The sequence below is a fragment of the Spermophilus citellus genome (assembly GCF_964194105.1).
Source record: "Spermophilus citellus genome assembly, chromosome: 11".
NCBI lineage: Eukaryota > Metazoa > Chordata > Mammalia > Rodentia > Sciuridae > Spermophilus > Spermophilus citellus.
The window spans coordinates 116,892,497-116,910,795 of NC_138192.1; the positions used below are offsets into that span (position 1 = coordinate 116,892,497).

Sequence of the window (18,299 nt, forward strand, 5' to 3'; positions counted from 1 at the left end):
ATGAGAATGCAGTCAGAACTACAATCTAAGCAGAACATTGTCAAAGTCCAGTCTCTTCATCTGTGCCATGTTGAAAAATACAGGTATGTGTACTGCACATATCCATAGAGTCTGCATATGTACATTCATAAAACCATAGTGAAATAATTACACATATGTATCTATACTTGTCTCTTGACTATCTCTGTATCTAATCTGTTTTTATATCAGTATTCATACCAATTCATAGCTATGTCTATATCAATATATAACTCATTGGCAAGAACTTGCTTTGTGGATAAAAGTACCTCCTTATTGCTTAAGACTGTTGGAAGCCATTCATTCCAGGCTGCAGTCAAGAAGGAGAAGAAATACACGAGTCCAAAGTGAGCATCTAAGTAAGAAGTTGTAAGCAAACAAGACAATTTCACATTCTCAAAAATACTATTTAAGGTCAATTTTGATACTGAGAATACCTCTGTGCTTCCCAATAACATACTTTATTCTTACATTTTAAAATTTTAGTGATTAATAAAGAGGAAATCCATATCTGAGGAACCTACCTGCCAGCTAGCCCTTGACATTTTCATCAATAAAAATATAATAACACACGTACCTGGTTTAAAAATCACACATGAGCAATGAGAACAGAAAGGCAAAAAGTAAGAGCAAAAAGTAAGGGCATCTTCCTAGCCTCACCTCATCTTCAACGCTCTTCACACATTTCCCCCATCGTCTGCCCAGGGCTCACACTCCTCACAGTAAGCGGCTTCTATCTTCCGTGTCATTGGTATATATCATGGTGGTCTGATCGACCCCACTGCAGTACATCTGGTTCTGACTCATGGTATAATGGGCAATCAATACCAACATCAATCAAATATTGATAATAGCACTTTTTAAGCATTTATTATGTGCCACTTGCTTGTCTAAACACTTAATACATTCGTTCATTTAATTCTCACAAAGATCACATGAGGTGTTTTGCTGGCTACCTTCATTTTCCCACTCCACTCCCCAATCCACGCTGCACCTTGATCTGCAGGAAGAGCAGCAGCAGTACACTGCTCTCGCTTCTGGATCTCAGCTGGGGCCAGCCCATGGGTGACAGCCAAAGAGACAGGAAGAAGGGTGAAGGTTGGGAGGCACTTGGTCCCTTGGGTCTCCCAGCTGGTCCAACTCCCATGGCTCCTATCAGACAGTTCTTTCTACAAAGCTGTCTCTTGGGCTGGGATCGTGGCTCAGCAGTAGAGCGCTCGCCTAGCATAGGCGGGATCCGTGTTCAATTCTCAGCACCACATAAAAATAAAGGCATTGTGTTGTTTCCATCTATTAAAAAAAAAAAATATTCTCTCTCTCTCTTGAAAAAAAAAAAAAAAGCTATCTCTTCTCCTCTGACTCATTCCCAGCAATGACTTCCTTTTGTTAGCCCAGGAACAGAGCACTGTCTACTGTACCTGTCCACACCCTTATAAATAGTCCTTTTCCTTACACGTTCTTTAAGTTACTCAATTTGAGTGTGAAACTTGTCTTCTTTGAGGACTCTGATGCATACAAATATGTGCCATGATCCCCATGATACCACTGACAAAATGGAGACAAAAAGTCACTTAGCTGTACAAGGGGCACTGCCCATCGTGGGGCCTAGGTCTGATGTACAAATCCACTCCCCAGAGATGCTCTCACCTCTGTTTGCTTCCTCTTTCCAGAGTAACCCATTTCTGAGGAACACCTATACATACATTCACATGAGCCTTCAGTAAAACACAGGGCTTTGCCAATACAAAGTACTTCCAGGAATATCCTTGTGTGTCTACGTTGGTAAATATATGGAATTTTACAGAAATATTCTTACCAGTGCCAAGTCAAAAAAATGCACATAATTTTTATATGAGGAAGTATTTTCAAATTTTTGCCTCAGCTAATCTAGATAAATGTACACTCTAACCTAGTAACTCTACTCTAAAGAGATATAGATTTAGATGTACAGATACAGACACAGATAGATCAAAGAAATGACCACACATATCCACAAAGGGACACGTATAAGAATGTTCATTGCAGCATTTGGAGGTATTTTTTTGTTATTTTGTGTGAACTGTTTTTGTTTTGGGCAGAGGTGAGAAGTTGGTGGTAAGTGGGAATCCATCCCTGAGGAAAGTGTTAGGTAAGAAATAGTGGATGAACACCAAGGAATTCTGTAGAGCAGTTTGAAGCAATAGTTAAATGTCTACATAATAATATTGCAAATATAGTGGAAAAAAGTAAGAAGTATATCATAAGTCTGTTGTAAATCAAAAATACACCCACACAAAACAATATCTCACATTTTTTAAGAATTTATGCAAAATGATAGACATGAAGCCTATCAGGAGTGGTTGCCTATGAGAAATTCATATATGGGGTTAAAAAGGAATGAACCAAAAGATCAAGGCAAGGGGTGAAGACAGAGAAAGAGAATGTCAAATTTCCTTCTAGAAAGGTAATGCCTTTACATTATTATCAACAACATGAGAAAATAGTCATTTTTCCATAATATTTCCAGCAGTGAATATTATAAACTTGCAAAGAATTTTCCAAAGTTGATGGCTATTATCAGACTAAAATTTTTTCCAGTCTGATGATTTGGTTTGCATTTTCCCATTAGGAGTGGAGTTGAGCTAATTGTAAGTCTTTTTCTGTAACTCAGGAGACTTTGCATGGCTAAAAACATCTTTTGCTCTTCAGGGCGCTCTCATATCAACAGGTCTTCTGCTATCCAAAAAGCACATGGGATGTCACATGTCCAGTAGTCACACAACCCAGAATGAAAATGAGTGTCGGTACCATGGTTACCTTTAAATTCTCTCTCCAGTTCTGAACTCACCAGCATCTCAGCGACCCCATGACCTCTCCAAACCAAGAGACCATCTGCACTTGGTTGGTAACGCCAGCTGCATGTTCAGATCATTTCAAACTCTGTTTCAAATCCACTCACACTTAATGCATCAAAAATCACTGTTCTCTCCGAACTGAGCTACTTAAGGTTGTGGGGCTGTTTCCATGAGTCCTATTTGTTTAGCTGGACTTTTTTTAAACCTGCCTCCCCGAATGCCCCCTACACACACACTTTTTTCTTTTCTTCTCTTTTCTTGAAAGAAATTGACGCTCTGCCAAAAATAAGTGAAACTCTGACTCCAAGTTCAACTCAGAATTTACTAGCTGATAAATTAGAAATGGAGAGTGGGTTGTAAAGATGGGGGAGGGGGAAGCACAGAAGAGGAGGGAGGCTTTCATTTTGGGGCAAGTTCAAACTTGAATTCAGAAGCTATTAAAGTGTCTGGTGTATGCTGAGTCATATGGAGGAGGGGTCATGGGATGCTGCTGACTCCCTGTCAGCAATGCATTCTGCCCAGGTTGATGGAGAGTTTGCAAAGGAACTACAACAGGATTATAATTTCAGTAGCATTTTAAATATAACATTAGAAGCCACATGCCTGACACTGAGCAAGCAATCTGTTTGGGCCTCTTGCATTCATTAGACTGGTGCCTGAGGAGAGTTGTTTCTCTGGGACTCGGATTCCCACTCAACTCTCCCCTTAACTTCACCCCTCTATGACCCTTCCTCCCACCTTGTCTTCCCTCCTCCAGCAGAGGCTGTCCAGATGCCTCCCATCCGACAAGGGATTAGGTGGAGACATGGAGAAGACATCTGTGCCGAGAGGGCAAGCTTTCCTAAGAAGATGATGGTGACATTACCCAGGTAATATTGAAAGCAACCTTGGAAGGTGGTAAATGCTATGTCTACTTTGATAGATAAGGAAAATGAAGTTTGAAAACTTAAGAAACTTCTCCCTGTCTGTAAAGGCAGAGCTGGGAATTGAAGTAGGATCCCTGTGTCCCTAGACACTGGAAGCTCTATAACCCTGTCAAGTATCATCTCCTTACTACACTTCAGGAGACACCTGCTCCTTCTCTTTTCTGAGACTTTGCACTTGCTCTTCTCTACTAAGGAAAGGAAGCACAGTAGAAGGCAGATCATTCTGGGTCTCCTTCCATGCCATTTCCTTCCTTGAATCCTGCCTCAAAACCATCCCAGTGTAGTAGAGCAAAATGGGACTTTAGCAGTTTAAGAGCTGACAGGCTGTGGTTTTGCACACTGACACCCAGCAGCTCTGCACACTGACATGTAACGATAGAGGCTTGCAGTGGCTAATGGGTACCTGTTAAAGATAAACACAGTAGCAGAAGAAGGAAACAAAGCAGTGGAGACAGAACAATCCCTCTTTAGGGTTAGTGCATTTAAAGTCCCTAAAGCTTTATGAACTGAGTCCCTAGGTTGTTGACAAGCTCGTACCTACATAAGGAATGTAGAATGCACCCTCCAATAGAATTGCACCTACTCCCTTTCCTTGATGTACCCACAACTTGCTTATGTCTAAAAGTAAAAGCGCCACAGTGTTCGGGGCTCAGATTTTGGGAGTTGTCCCTCAGGGTTGTAGTGCCACAAATAAAATGTTGCTTCCAGATCATGGCATCCTGACTCTCATTTTCCATTACACTAGTATTCATCGCCCCTTTATTTCTCAATAGTTTATGAAAAATTTGAAACATACAGAAAAGTTGAGAGATTGGTGCAGTGAACACCCAGGTAGTCACCACCAAGAGCCCGTAATTCAGAGTTTGCTGTATTTGTTTCATCATATCTATCAATTTCTCTGTACCCTTTTTCATCTACGCAATCCATCTTGTTTTGGACATATTTCAAAGGAAGTTATAAACATTAGTACATAACACCTCTAAACATGTGTTTTAATCCATACAAAATTAGAATCATACTTAAGAATTCTCTAAGTGCTCACAGTCAAGCAATGTGCCAAGCATGATCTGATTTTCATGGGAATCCAATGAGGTGAGTGCAGCCCCCACTCTCACTCTACAAAGAAGATTGGCAGCATAGAAGAGATGGCTGCAGAGAGCACTCATTTCATGTTTTTGTGGGCCCTGCATGTGCAAGTGCTTTGCATGTATTACCCCATTCCATCCCTCACAGCAATTCCGTAGGGCGGATAGTGTTCCATGTGAGCAAACTGAGGCTTAAAGGCAAAGGTTCACAACATAATAATCATTAGAACAATCACTAGAATTTGGATTTGAATCAAGAAGCCTGACTCTGCTGCTACACTGTCCCCCATGGCTCACATCCCTACTAGAGCATTTCTTTCTGCTATTTTACTTTAATTTTTTGCCTCCACTTACGTTTCTGATCATATAATGGTCTTTCAAGATCAAGAGGCATGTTTTAGTCTTCTTAGTCCTGAGCCCTTAATCAGACACAAGAAAGCATTTTATAAATGTATCCTGAATGTATTCCTAAGCAATGAACAGTAGTAACTGAGTGTAACTGATAGCTTCATGTTTTAGAATGGGGTAAAGCAGTGCTACATTCATGGCCATTCTAGAAAAGTCAGTGAGGAACTTGAAAAATGATGTCAGATATTGCTGCTGTTTTCTTTACACCAGCAGAAGGCACGACCAGTCTCCCCCCTCCCCCACCCCCATGCAGTCTGGGTAAACTAAGGGAAAAGGTGGGTATCCTGGGATCCCAGTGTTCTCGTCAGCCCAGGCTGCAGCACACATTTGTCCCCTTGGGTCCACCAGGCATCTTTCATGTGCCCTGAACGTGATGGACATCAGGCTAAGGGTTGCGGGAGATACAGAGGTAAAACGTGCAAGGGCCACCCTTGTGGAGCCTGTATCTACCCAGGGCACAAGGTGAGCACCCGCAAAACCAGGACCAAAGCTATGACAGCAGACTTCATAAGAAAGAGACAAATCCTAGATTTTAAGGATTTCTAAGGAAGGGGAAATCAAATTCTGGTGTGGAAAGGAAGTTTAGGGATGCCCTGGTAGAGAAATTTTGTTCTTTGGGGTGAGTACAATTTCAACAACAGAAATTTGGCAGGGACTACATGCTCGAGTATGGGAAAACACAGGTCCAAGTTGCTCCAATTGTTGAGAAAATTGGGAACAGACCCTGTTAGTCATCTTTTCATCGAGGGACAAAATACCTGAGATAAACAAGTCATGAGGAGCAATGGTTATTCTGGCTCAGAGTTTTAGAGGCTCTGTCCACAGTCAGTTAACCTGGTTGCTTTGGGCCTGTGGCAATGCAGGACAGCCTGGTGACAGGAGCACATGGAAGAGGAAGACTGTTGTCCTCATGGCAGCTGGAAAGCAAGGAGACAGAAACAGGAAGGAGGTGGGATCCCACTGTCCCCTTCAAGGGGACACCCTCAATGACCCAACTTCCCTTCACTAGGTCCCATATCTTAAAGGTCCCACAGCCTCCTGATAGTACTACAAGGCTGGCAACCAAGCCTCCAACACATGTGCCTTTGGAGGCCATTTCCAAACCATAGTGCAGGCCAGGAGGGCCGAGTTGCCCCAGGCAGAGTAAGAGAACAGACAACTCGGAGGCCAAACTCACTCAACATGTATGTTTATTACTGAGCCCAGAAGTACCACGGAGGTGATTATGTCCGAACTTTCTTCAGGTCAAAGCTCACACAAGATGTCCAAGACATGGATGTCGTGACTTTCCAAGGTCATGCTGCAATGGGACAAGGCACAATGTAGGACCAGAAAAGATGTAGGACCACCTGTAACTGTGTGTGTGTTCCAATCATCCAAATGCAGGCTGTGCATGCTCACAGTTCTTTCCTATGGGATATCATCTGACCCCTCTGACAGCAGATCCAAGAGCTGTTATTCCTTCCCATGTTTCAGACGAGGAGACTGAAGCTAAGAGAGCTCAGTGACTCACCCAGGGTCATTATATGGGAGAGGCAGAATTTGTGACTCCAAATTTGGTTTTCAGTCCCTTGGTGTTCTGTTCTTCATGGAAGGAAATTCAGGGCTTTAGAAATGAATGTCGTTACACAGAATAACTCTTCCTTTCTTCAAATCTGTTGTTATTAAGAGCCTCTACTGGGGTTATTGAGTTAAAATATAATAATCTAAGACATTTAAGAAATGTCTAACATTGGGAGAAACTTGCCACTCATTAAATTGAATTTACTCAATAGCATCTTTTGATACAGCTTTGTGCTTACAAGTACAGGCTGAGCATCAAACTGCTTGCCGGACATGGTGGCACATGCCTGTAATCCCAGCAGCTGGGGAGGCTGAGGCAGGAAAACTGCAAGTTCAAAGCCAGCCTCAGCAACTTAGTGATTTAGTGAGTCTCTGTCTCAAATTAAAACATAAAAAGGGCTGGGGATGTGGCTCAATGGTTGAGAACCCCTAGGTTCAATCCCTGGTACAAAAACCCAAAAAGGCTCAAACTGATTGGGTCTGAAATGCAGCTCATCACCTACTGGCTTCATGACTTTGGGGATGTGATTTTGCCTGTTTTTCAGTTTCCTCATTCATAACATCAGAATAATAGTTGCACCTACATATGCAATTCTTGGTAGGATTAAATTATGTTTTACATATGAAAACCTTGACCAAGGCCTAGTACATATTGTCTGATGACAGTAGCTTGATACATCATTTAGATTTCATTAACAACTTGTTGTTAGATACATGAAGGTGTTCAGGTGACCTCAGATGACAGGGACAAAGATAAGTGGTAGCAGAAGGCCAGGAACTCTCTAGCTGTGTTTCTGGGCCTCGTATATCTGGAACTCATCCTTCATCTTTGAGGCTATGGTACCATCGCTCTGCCCTGTGGCCATACAGATGTCTGAGTGCCTGTCAGCCTTACTCTCTTCTCATTTTCCCACTTTTCGTCCTTTTGTAGGTAGCAGAAGGTTAGTAAATTGCACTCCTCTGGCCATAGCTTATTGCCTATTTTGTTTGCTAATTTATTTACCTCTATCCCCATTCCTGCTTCCTATTCTTTTGTCCCCCTACCCCTCAGGCAATGACTCTGGTTTGTGTCTGATTTATATCTTTTGGGTTGCATTGTTCCGAGAAACATGTATTTGATAATGCATGCATTTTTTTAATTTTAAAGTATGCTATTTTGTTATATATTTCTGTTTCTTACTTTTTTCAATCAACGCTGTGATAAATGTGCCCATACCATTAGGTCTCCACCCACGCTGTTCATTCTCTCTTGTGCATAGCTCTCCATGATGTATACTCACCATATGCTCCATGGAGGGATTTCCAGAACGCCTCCAAGTTCCTGTCACCACCAAATGGCACTATCAGGAACATTTTCAGACCAGCCCTTATAGACCCGAGTGAGGTGTTCTTTGGAAGTGCATGCAGGGTCCATTTTAATTTGACTAAGTTTCATCAGGTTGTTCACCAGAAAGCCGGCTTCCCATGACACTCCCAGCAGCAGTGTGTAAGTCCCAATTCCACCTGCCGCGGCCTGCTATGGCTTTCAGACTTCGAAGCCATTTCTTCTCTATTATTCTATTTTCACAGTTTTAAAACTATTTTGTTACATATCTCTATTTTCAGCTTCTTTCCATGCTGTTTTCTGCTTTAACTGCCCCACCTGCTCTGCGTCTCCCTGTCCTTACCTTTTCTCTAATCTTCCTGTCTAGAAACCTTCCCCAGGGGTTCGCCCTAGTCATGGTTTCTTTTGCTTCTATACCAGAGCATTAATTAGCCCCTTATCTTTCTGTTTTACCTTCAAGCACTATGATTGGGTCCCTTGGATTATCCAGTCTGGCACAATTCTGGGATGTAGATTCTCCCCTTGGACCACCTCTTAGGACAGTCGTTGGCTCAGACCTCTATTTCTGGTTCCCGCAGATGTCTCCAGGATGCTAAGGGTCATATGGAATTAAACCTATTGGCTCCTTGGGTTAAGGAATATCTGCAATGAGCTTTTACCATAAAGGGGGCCATGCATATGACAGGCATTCATTTACGTGGACTACCTGGTATGCACATTGGTTTCATATTTTATTAAATTCACCAAATTGACCAATTTTGATGTGAGGTAGCTGCAATTATGCAAGAAGAGTACCAATGTCAAACATTATTTTATATGTAAACACAGTGGGAATCTTTTAGTTGTCCCCGTAGGTCCTGTGTTAGGACTGTGATCACTGTGATAAAATGCCTGAGAAAAATCATCATAAAGAAGGAAAGGTTTTGTTGGCTCATGGTTTCTGAGGTGTCTGTCTATAGTCACTTGGTCCCATCACTTTGGGCCTATGATGAAGCAAAACATCATGGTGGGGAGCACATGGCCCAAAAGAACTACTCACCTCATCAAAGCTGGGAGGAGAGAGAGCAAAGGGCCTTACCTGTCAAGGACGCACCTCCAGAGGCCTCCTTCCTCTAACTAGGTCACACCTCTGAAAGTTTCTAGCATCACCCAATAGTGCCACCAGCTGGGGACTGAGCCTTAGGAGGCATTTCAGATCTAAATAATAATAGGTCTCTCTCTCTCTTCCTTCTTGCGTTATTTCCTCCAGCCCATAAGCATGCTATTGAGCAAACCCTGTCCTAATGCAAAGGATGTGTTATTTCCCTGCCTAGAACATTCTCCCCAACTCCTTTTTGGCCTGAACAAAGCAAACTCATTCTTCTCCCACCAAATTTCACTTCTCCAAGAAGATCTTTTCTGATATCTATTCTGGGTAAATTCTCCTGCCAGATGTTCCCATTCCCTATCATCACACACTGTGTTATACTTAAATGTTACTTTGCTACAAAATATGAGCAACCTAAGGATGTGATTGTGCTTATCCCATCCACTGCTGTGTTTCCGTTGTCCAGCCAAGCACTTTGCATCTAGTACGTGCTCAAAAAACATTTGAGTAATTTTGTTGAATAATGGAGAGGCAATGTGTCCAGGAGGCTGAGTTTAAATCCCAGTCCAGTTATGAGTTCTAGGAGGAAACCATAATTCCTGATCTACCTTATGGTTTTTACATGTGAAAAAAATTCAGATGTAAGGATGTACAAAAATATGGCAAGATTATTAGCTGGGTAAAGATCATTAGGTAGCTCTGCTCCTATTTAGAGGAATGTAAATGCCAACTGCTTGAATAGGAGGATAAAATAATGCTCTCATCCTAATATAATTTCATAAATCAAAGATTGTCATCAGCAGGATGCTAGATATGGAAGGGAGCCTGGAGTGTGTCCAGTCTAGATATTTTGTTTTGCCTGGAAAGGGAATTGACTGGGAATCAATTTATATGACTAGCCCAAAGTCACAGAGCCATCTAGCAACAGGGCTCTGGTCCTACCCTTCGCACACCCGAGGCATGTGCCCTGGTGGGAGGATGCAGCCCAGAAGCAGCCTCCTCTTTGGCTCCTGCCGCGCCGACATTTGAGTCCAGCTTCCCACAATCCATTATTTCTTAGAATCATAGAATCATCAAATTCTCTTGTGTTTTTCCCTTTTTTCCCCTCCATGCCTCTCCCTGACCCAGTTCTTTTCACTGACCCATGAAGAAGTAGCAAAGAGGGAAGTGCACATCTCTGCTCAAGCTTTCCTGTGCTGTGATTTCAGTGTGCAACTTCCCCCACCAAGGTCAGCTGGTGGCGAAGTTATCTGGGGGACCAGACGCTAGATTTCTGATTCCCTAGCAGAGCCAAGTTGTTCCCAATACACACAGTTTCCCAGGAAGAAGAGTCCACTGTATTTACATTTTTTCTAGTTGCTACAGGAATTAGAGGCAGTGGCAAAAATAATCCTAAAAAGGGGTCCTTTGTGTCCAACTGTTTTAAAACAAGATTTTTCATAAGTGTTGACTCTCTCCCCAGAATGAAGCACAGAAGTGCAAAAGTTCACCCTGAGCCTTGCCCACTCCTTTGCTTGAGACCTTCCAAGAGACTCACAAGGCTTTTATTTTCCAGGGCCCATGTGGCCATAAATTGCAATGGACATTAATTTATGAAAACAAATGACACCAGCCTACTCCACGACATTTTGAAATGGGAGAATTAAGCAGGGCAATAAAACAGGAATAAAAGAAAAAACATTCCGACCCCATAGCTGCCCTGGCTATGTCCCAAATGACACAAGGACCCTGAGTATCCCTATTCCAACCCCCTCCACTCTTGCAAAGTTAGAGTTATTTGATCAAAGGTGAAAAATTAGCTCTTTGTCACAGAGCGTGGCAGGAAATTAAACACATCCAATGCTTTCTCCATGGGACTAGAATCACCATTCCATCTACAGAATTTACATCAGTGGTCACAACGTAGGCAGAGAAAAGGAATCAGATCATCAGCGCTGGTGGCTTAGTCCATTCTCTCCAGGATTTACAGGGCTTAATGAATTCCCCTGGATATTCACTGAGATTTGGGGGAGCTCCTAAGAACATCAAGAGGGTGGTTTATAGGCATGTAGAAGTAGAGACAATTCTAATGTCCTTATGGTGGTACTTTCATTCTCCAGCATTGAGGAGACAAGCTATCAATACATAGTACCACCTCCAATTCCATGGGAGAGATGTGGAGGGACGGAGCTGGACAATGTGTCTGTGATTTAAGGCAATGCAGTGGGATCTCTCTTGGTCTCCATTTCTTTGGTTGTTTGGACCTGATACATCTGAGTTTTTCAGACGCGAATACAAAGAGTGGAAAGAGACACATAGCCCTACAACAGTATCTCCTGAGGTCATCAATTAGCACCAATTTACAACTCATTTTCATTTTTTAGGCTACATTTAACATACAAAATTTTAGATGGTGGCTTAAAAGGAGAGGCTATAATTTCTTCCCTTTAGTCCCTATCCCAACAAATGAAAGGACACAAGACCGAAATAGGATCAAAGGACCAGTCAATTTATTGGTGAAGTACATACTTCATCATTCCTTAAAAGTAGGGCTTCTAATAAATAAGTAAATTTATTTTTAAAAAGTAGGGCTTCTAGAAAATTTTTGGAGAATAGAAAAGAAACTTCAATCTTAATAGGCATTTTATTTCACCTACTAAAATCTTGGTCTTAATTCACCTTTTTGGACAACTGATCTGTGAGCTATCTGCCTAGCTACCTGTATTTTAGCTGCAAGGAAGCACCTGCCTTGCCCCACACCCTGGCACAGCTGGACAACAGAGGAAAGGTGGCTATGCTCCCCGATCCCCTCCAAAGATGAGCTGGCTCAGGGGAGTTAGCCACAGGGAGTTTACCATGAGGGATAAGAAGGCACAAGACAATGAGCAGGCAATTCCCCCAAGAGAACACAGAGCCAAGGAACTAGAAAACAATACCATGTGTGAACGGTGGACAGCATTTAACATGTCACCCCACCCTCTATTAAATGTGATTCAGTGAAAGCCCCAGCAGTCAGCTTAGTGATTCCCCTGCTTCAGGGGGGATCTACCAAGCAGGTTGAGAAAGGGTGGAAGTCTCATGTTCCCTTCCCTCTAAGAGTGCAGTTGTTCCTCATCTCCATTATCAGGAAGGGTTTCCTGACTGGGGAGCTGAGGAAAGGGAAACATAACCAGTATTAGAAATTTTGGCAAGATCTTTCCTTGGAAGTTTGAAGACCGCAGAGAACCACATCGTTCTGCACTTAGGGAAAGAGAGGTCCCAAGTGGGACAGGATCCTTAATGTTCTCTCTTAAGGTGTTTCCATCCTGGAAACGGAATAAAACCATCTTCCTGGTGAGATATCTGATGGATCCCATTCAACAGCTTTCTCAGTTGGTCCCAAGAGATGGTTCCAAAGAGAACACCTCTGGCTACAGGAAGCCGGGTCCTCCGAGATCATCTACTGGAAGGTGAAGCAATGGTCCAAAGCCTATAAGCAGGGTTCTCATCACTGATGTAAAGATAGGACTTTCTCTTAGACCTTCCTGAGTCTGACATGAGAGAAGCTAAAAGCTGTGAATCATTCGCTCCAAGGCAGCATTGGAAGAGGTGATGAAAGCTCAGAGGAGCCAAGAGGGAGAAAAAGTCCAGGAAAAGATTTCCAGAGATAAAGAGAACAATTCCTTAGTGGGGCAGCTTGGAGAAAACACTCTCAGGGAGGCACGTCTTCAGTCTGTCTTTAACAGATGTTGACTAACTCACTGTCGGGCTGGAGCCAGCTGCCGCTGACTGAGGAATATTTTCCATCACAGATCCTTTGTGGTGAAAAAGAATAAAACTGAAAATGGATGGCACCAGATTGGGTCCATGATTTATTCGTTGAATCTTGTCACCAGAATCAAAGAAACCCATTCAGGGAGGCTAGGGCAAAGGAAAAAGCAAAGAAATATATTTGATATGAATCAGCTATTTGGGGTCCATCTGGGAAGTTTCTTTAGAATCTAAAAGAAAGAAAATATACTTCAGTGATCACTTGTAGTAAACTTTCAAGAACTTCATTTGGGTTGGGGATATAGCTCGGTGGTAGAGTTCAGGTTTAGCATTGTGCAAGGCCCTGGTTCAATCCCCAGCACCACATCACCTGCATATGAGTGAGTGTGTACACACACACACACACAGAGAAGAAAGAAAAGAAAAAAATAACTTAATTTACTAAGAATATAGAGCAGTACATCCTAAGGATGGAACTCTCTCAGCAACTCAAAAGTGATTGGATCCCTAGGAACGGGAAGCTTTCCTCACAGGTCCTTGGACCCATTAGCCTGCCTCTAAGGACTGTGGCCCAGGCCAAACAAGGAAGTTCCCTGTCCTCATTATATGACTTGCTCCTGTACTTTGCAGTATTTGGGAGCAGCATGCTCTGAGGATGGACCTTTGGGGAAATTTTATTCCACCTTTCTGCTCCTCAGATGCCTTTCTTTTCTTTCCTGCTTCAGGATTTCGTGTTGGCTGTCCTTAGGCCTAAAACGCTCTGGCACCAGCTATTCACCTGTCAGATTCCTTCTTACTCCTCTGGTGTGGAGTAGAATGCCACTTCCTCCCTCACAGCCTCATCTCAAGTAAAGACAATCTCCTATCGTGTTCTATTCCATTTCTCTATTTATTTACAAAATAATCATGATCAGGGTATCAAATTTTGATGGTATCAGATTATCAGAGAAGAATTCTAAAAGGAAAATTGGAAAGGGTTTTGAACTAAATGAAAATCAAAATTTGTGGCATGGTACTAAATATATAGCTCCAAATATTTATACTAGGAAATAAAATGAATACCTTAAATCAATTATTTCACCATATGCCTTAAGAAAATGGAGAGAGAGAGAGAGAGAGAGAGAGAGAGAGAGAGAGAGAGAGAAGCAAATAAAAACCAAAGCAAAATTTAAAAGGACATGATAGAGAGCAAAGTAGAAATCAGTGAAATGAAAAAGGGTAAAACAATAGAAAAATAGCAATGAAATGACAGGAGTTCTTTAAAAACATCGATAAAGTTAACCTCTAATTAGAATGATGAAAAAAAAACAGAGAGAGAAATAAAGGACACAAATAATCAATATTTAGAATGAGAGGGGCAACACTATAAATCCCACATGTGAAAAGGACAGTAGGGAAACGTTAGGTCAACTGTATGCTAATAACTGGACAACCTAATTCCTTAAAAGACACAAAGTGTAAAAGCTCACTCTAGATGAAATAGGCACCAATAACATGAACAGCTCTGCATCTAATAAAGCTAAAACTCTTCCTACAAAGAAAACTCTAGAATTACTTGGCTTCATTGGAGAATTAAAAAAAAAATACCAATTCTAGGCAAAGAACTACAGAAAGTTGGAAAGGAGGGAATATTTTTCCCTCTGTGAATACAGTATTACCCTAATACAAAAAGCATACAAAGACATTATAGGATAAGAAAGTCACATATTAGCAACTATCATGAACATAGATATAAAACTTCTAGACAAAACTTTGCAAACCAAGTTCCATAATATACATAAAGAATATGATACAAGTAAGGTTTACCCCAGGAAGGCAAGTTTGGCTTGATATTTGGCCATAAGTTAATGTAATTGACTCTAGTGGCATACTTTAAAAAACAAAAACCATGTGATCAGTTTCAAAAATTTTGAAAAAAAATCCATTATCCATTACTGACTAAAAAAAATTATTTTAAATCTAAAAGCCACATACCTTCAGCAAACTGGGAATAGAAAAGAACTATCTTGATAGTACTTAGTGATGAGAGAAAATGTTCTTCCCCCTGAGTTCAGAAGATGGCATCTGCTTTAACAGATTCTGTTCTACATTGAAGTGCAGGAAAATTAGGCAGAAAACACATTTTTTAAAAAAAAATTCATAATTTTTTAGAAAAGTGAAATCTTTCTTTACAGACAACATGATTGTCCAGATAGAAAATCAGATAAAATCTGTAAAAACCCATTGGATTTCTGTATTTTAGCAAAGCAATTGGAAAGTGATATTTTAAATATTATTTATAAAAATATAAAATATGAAATGTGTGTGGAAATTTGACAAAAGATGTGAAAAGTCTATGACTTAAAAACTAGAAAACATTACTAAGAGAAATTTGAAAATACCTAAATAAATGGAAACATATAACATGTTCATGACATAGTATATTTGTTCTATTAAGATATAAATTTTCTCCTGATTGAGCTATACATTAATTGCAATCTAAATAAAAATTCCAGCATATTTTTGGTGTCATTTGACAAGCTGGTTCTAAAATTCATGAGAAAATTCAAAAGACTAAGAGCAATCAACATATTTGAAAAAAAAAAATGTCAATGCCTAACACTGAGTTCAAAACATTATTATAAAAGTTACAAAAATCTGGTGAGGATGTAGCAGGAAAGGTATACTTATACATTACTGGTGGGATTGCAAATTGGCACAATCACTCTGGAAAGCAGTATGGAAATTCCTTAGAAAAGTTGGAATGGAACCACCATTTGATCCAGCTATCCCACTCCTCGGTCCATACACAAAGGACTTAAAATCAGCATACTATAGTAATGCAGCCACATCAATGTTTATAGCAGCTCAATTCACAATAGCTAAACTGTGGAAGCAATCTAGATGCCCTTCAACAGATGAATGGATAAAGAAACTGTGGTACATATACACAATGGAATATTACTCAGCATTAAAAGAGAATAAATTATGGCATTTGCAGGTAAATGGATGGAGCTGGAGAATATCCTGCTAAGTAAAGTAAGCTAATCCCAAAATACTAAAGGCTGAATGTTTCTCTGATAAGTAGATGCTGATCCATAATTGGGGGGAGGGGATGGGAAAAATGGAGGAACTTTCATTTGGCAAAGGGGAGGTATGGGGGCAGGAAAAATGGTGGAATGTGATGGACATTATTATCCTAGGTACATGTATGACTGTATATATGGTGTGATGCTACATCATATACAATCAGAGAAATGAAAAATTTGCTGCAGTTGTATACAATGAATCAAAATGCATTCTGCTGTCATACATACCTAATTAAAATAAATAAATAAAGTTATTTTTTAAAAAACTACAGAAATCAAGACAACAAACAAATCAGTGGAATGAAGACTACAAAATCAGACCCATACATATATGAAAATCTTGTGGTTTGTTTTGTTAACCAAGATGCAAAAGTGATTCAATGTAGAAAGGATAGGTTTTCAAAATATGGATATCCTTGCCAAAGGATGATCTTCAATCAATACCTTATACCATAATCAAAAATTAACTCAAAATATATAATGTAAAATGTAAGCTATAAAACTTGAGGAAACAACATAGGAACTTGGATTAGGCAACACCTAAAGCATAATCTCTAAAAGGAAAAGTTTACACATTGAACTTTATCAACATTAGAAACTTCTCCTCTTCAAATGTCACTGTAAAGTGAATTAAAAGACAAAATGTAGCCTGGGAGAGAGTTTTGCAAGAATATACTGATAAAAGGAGTTTTATCCAGAATTAATAAAGAACTCTCAAAATTAAATAAGAAGAAAAAGCAAACCCAATAAAAATGGGCAAAATATTTGAACAGGTATTCACTAAAGAAAATATATGATTGGTAAATAAGCACATGGAAAGATGATTAATAACAGTAAATTCAACTACAATGAGAACCCACTACAGATTTATTGAAATGGCTAACATTAAATGCACCACCCATACCAATTGTTGCCAAGGATATGGAGCAATTGGAACTCTCATATATTGCTGATGGGTTTGACTTTAAAAAACAATTTGGCAAATTTCTTTAAAAAATTAAATGTGTACTTATCAGACAATCCAGCAATTTCATGCCCAGGTAAAATAATAACTTAGAATTGGGAACACAAAGAATCAGGAATATGAATATTTAGAGCAGCTTGACATAATTGTCCAAAACCGCAAACTATCCAGATGTCTTTCAACAGGTAAATCATTAAACAAGATGTGGCATATCTTATACACACAATCATATTCTACTCTGTAATGAAAATGGGTAATTTCTTTTTGTATTAAAAGAATCCAAAATGCTGATGAATCTCAAAATAATTATGTTAAATTATACAAACCAGATCCTGCCAAAAAAAAAAAAAAAAAAAGTAAAACCCAGACAGAATATCCAGTGCTCTGCTCTTACCAGCCAAAGGAACTTAGAAATGATTTTTTTTTAGGAGTAAGTTATACCTAAAATAAGAAACAATTGATCAGAATCAGTACCACTGGATTATGCTTTCAGACACCAGTTTATTCTCTGGTATGCATTTTGTGGTCATGCGCTTTTTTATTTGCCATCTCTAGGGTCACTGCCATTTCTTTGGACATCTCGCCCTCCCCATCAACACGACCACTACAAAGCAACCTTGAGAGTGGACTTAGAACTCACTGTTAGATATGTGCCTGGGCAGCTCAGTCATTCCTCATACAACCCCGGGGTTGTAACTCTGATGCCTCTAGCTGGAAGAGGGGAAATCTTGGTCATCTAAAGTTGACCCAACAAAGTAGGTAAAATTCCCAACTTCTACTTGGAATAGTGTGGCTAGAAATCCCTAGAATCCACAGAAACATGGCCTAGTCCTACATCCTGACTATTTCAAGTGTCCCTTATTCCCTTACTCTTTCCCAAGAATTTGAAACATCAAGAGCTGCTCAAGTCCAGAGTGTAGAAAAAATAAATGAGAGATGTAAAAAGGGAAGCATTTGTCCACCTACTTCACATATAGTAGTGTATGCTTCTGCCTCACCCTCTAATGGAACCTGTGGGCTGTATTCTTCATAACCTCTAAGACCAGCTTTGATTTCTAATTATATGTTTATTCTTGTCCTTAATCCAATAATTTTATGGCAGCTTCTCTATTTAAAACCCCCAACTTTGGGAATATCATCCCTAGGGAATATCTTTCTGTGGTCTTCCCTTATCATCATGTCCTATCCCAAGGGTTCCATCCCTATTGGGGGGGGGGGGGTCGGTGCAGCCAGCTAGCAGCACTCCTGTGTCTTCTGCGCTGTCACATCTTCTCCGGTGTTCCTGAGTTGCAA

General features: G+C 40.4%; 1 protein-coding gene across 3 annotated transcripts in view; it reads right to left on the reverse strand.

Annotated features, from left to right (window-relative positions):
* LOC308631169 (uncharacterized protein) overlaps positions 1–18,299 on the reverse strand; it is a 128,559-nt gene that overhangs the window by 19,293 nt on the left and 90,967 nt on the right. For 2 of the 3 annotated variants that reach the window (XR_014018124.1, XR_014018125.1), the window contains one exon: positions 12,850–13,124. The exons of the other annotated variant lie outside the window; for it this stretch is intronic. The gene's annotated coding sequence lies outside the window, so the exon portion shown is untranslated. Of the gene's footprint in view, positions 1–12,849; positions 13,125–18,299 lie in introns of those variants that run through there. 3 annotated transcript variants of the gene reach the window in all.